The following is a 2,453-nucleotide window of genomic DNA, read 5'->3' as shown; positions in this document are numbered from 1 at the left end:
CAGATAATACAAAAGCAAAATCAGGAGGATTACGTAATTTAGCCCAAAATGCATCCCTTTCACATACATCAAGATTAGATTTCAACGAAGTTCAACTGAAAATTAAATTAAAGGTTTAGTCTCTGAAGGTATCAAATCAAAATTGTTCATAAATAACACAAATGATACTAAATCCACTTATTTATTTCCATAATTAGGTACAAACTACCTACGGATATCACAGTCACTCCTTTAAAGAGATCATCATAGCAATAAATTATTAATTTGTAAATAATGGTATGGTTAAACAATTATCCTTTTGACCTAAGAGTAATTAATTATGGTTTCCTTAGCCTAAAAACTAGCATCAAGACTGGCTTGTTTGATAAAAAAAATCCTATTGAAAATTTTCATAGAAATCTAACTAAAATCCATCTGGGTCGACATTAAATGTGCCCCATTATCCTTCACACAGAAGTCCAGAATAAAATATAACTGGCCCGGATTAGCCATAAGATTAGGAACTGGAGCAAACCAAAACTAAATTACAATTACTGCATTAGTTTCCCATATAAAATAAAATTTCTAATTCAGGTACATTTCAATTGCGGCACAATTCGGCAATGGAAGGAAGGTGGAGGCCCCGGGAAACCTCCATTGGGTTGGCAATAACACTTTCTTTTATCACTTCAGTTACAACTTTCACTGAAAACTTGGTTGCCATTCCAATACTTGGTAAATCCATCTCAATGCCCTGGGGTAATGAAGTAACTGTAGGCTGTCCAAGATTCAGTGGAGCATCTTGGACAAGTCTGCTCTCTGGAGAGAGAGGTGGCGTGGCCATAGAACCACCCACATTCCCACCAGGACTCACCTGGTGGGAGAAGTGGATAGACTAGAGGTTGTGGACCAAGCACTTGACCATATACCAGTGTCTATACTCTGGTCTATACTGTTATCCACACTAGCATCTAGATTATGTTCCATTAATGGCTCATGGGAGGCATCATACTTATTGCCATTTATACCTGTAGATCCTAAAACACTCATGGTAGATGTGTACATACTGCAGTTGCTACTGGTCTCGAACAACCTAGCTGAAAGGTTGTCTGGCAGATATGTTGACAAGTCCAATCCATCTGACTGGAATGACATATCTTCACTCCCTTCACTTGGTTCTTGAGTGGTGGGAATGTCAGAAATTTCTGGCTGATCCTTCATGGCCCTCAGGGCATACAGCCTTCGCAGGTTGCTAACAATACATCACTAGTATCTGGATTTGATACTATTCCTGCATCCTCTGCTAAAGCCAGCATTGCACTAGCAAGTCTGTCATGTCTGCCTCTGATGATGAAACCTCGCATTGGGGAAACTCTGCAGCTTCCTCAGGGTCATGAACAAAGTGACATCGTGCCCCATACTGGCAATATCCATGAGTGTGGTACTGGCGGCAAGGCTCGGTCTTGTAACGTGGATGTCTAGGTATGGCACGAAGCTCCCCTATGCCATGAGCAAAGGTACATGTGTTTCCAAACCTGTGATAAAAAGATTTTAATTTTCTATACTCAGTTATATCAAAAAGATGTCAGAAGATTCGCCTATAAATTTCAAAAGATACTTAAAATATCATGAATATTAATAACAAACATTAGTACTTAACACACATTAAGCAAAACTGGGAATTAAATATTATGCAAAAAATCTGTTGGTTGGTACTTAGGTACTTAGATGTATCTCAAGAAACCAGGTTTCTTTCTAACCAACACCTTTTTCTAATCAAAAACCAATTAAGAAAACCTGTAGAAATTTCAAAGATAAAAAGTATTAGACAACATTCCTGTGGCAAAATATTGTATCATTGTATGGTCAAAAACCAAAATAAGGTTCTGCAATGAAACTCTAAGAAGCCCAGTTTAATTAAAATTAATGATGCAAGTTCCCTACAGCAAAAGCAATAGTAGTCTACTATATCTGTTGATCTAGTAACACTAATTTCTATGCATTAAAGCAGGTTCTAAAATTGATAGTCCATTAAGAAATATTGGCGTTTCTCAATGACTTTCACTACCAGTTACCAAAATGCATTAGCCTTTCAGTTAATGGTAAAACAACTTGCTAACTTTAGGAATATAATCGCAATAAGAAAATCTCTTTATTCAGAAATACATTTAGCAGTAAAATATTTTGCATTTTATTATGTTGGTAGTCATTGTCTTCAAAGAACCAATGCAGGAATAGTTATGTCTATGCAAAGAACATAACTGCACTTTATAAACTATTCAGAATATGAAAAGGAGAAAGGAGGGGGGGAAGCAGCAGCAACTTGATAACTATTAAACTTTAATTTTCCATATTCATACTGGATAAAAATTTTCAGGTTGAAAAAAAAAACTTCAATTCCTAATCACCCAGAAATAGTAATTTCAAAAGAAACAACATACTAGGAAGGGGGGAGGGAGGCAGAGGCGACAGAC

General features: G+C 36.6%; 1 pseudogene; it reads right to left on the bottom strand.

The window, feature by feature from the left end:
- Nucleotides 1-165: 165 nt before the first annotated feature.
- Nucleotides 166-2,453, bottom strand: part of LOC119582275 — a 4,116-nt pseudogene continuing 1,828 nt past the window's right edge.

Source organism: Penaeus monodon, chromosome 15 (genome assembly GCF_015228065.2).
Source record: "Penaeus monodon isolate SGIC_2016 chromosome 15, NSTDA_Pmon_1, whole genome shotgun sequence".
Taxonomy (NCBI): Eukaryota; Metazoa; Arthropoda; class Malacostraca; order Decapoda; family Penaeidae; genus Penaeus; species Penaeus monodon.
This window is presented reverse-complemented; position numbering and strand designations above follow the sequence as displayed.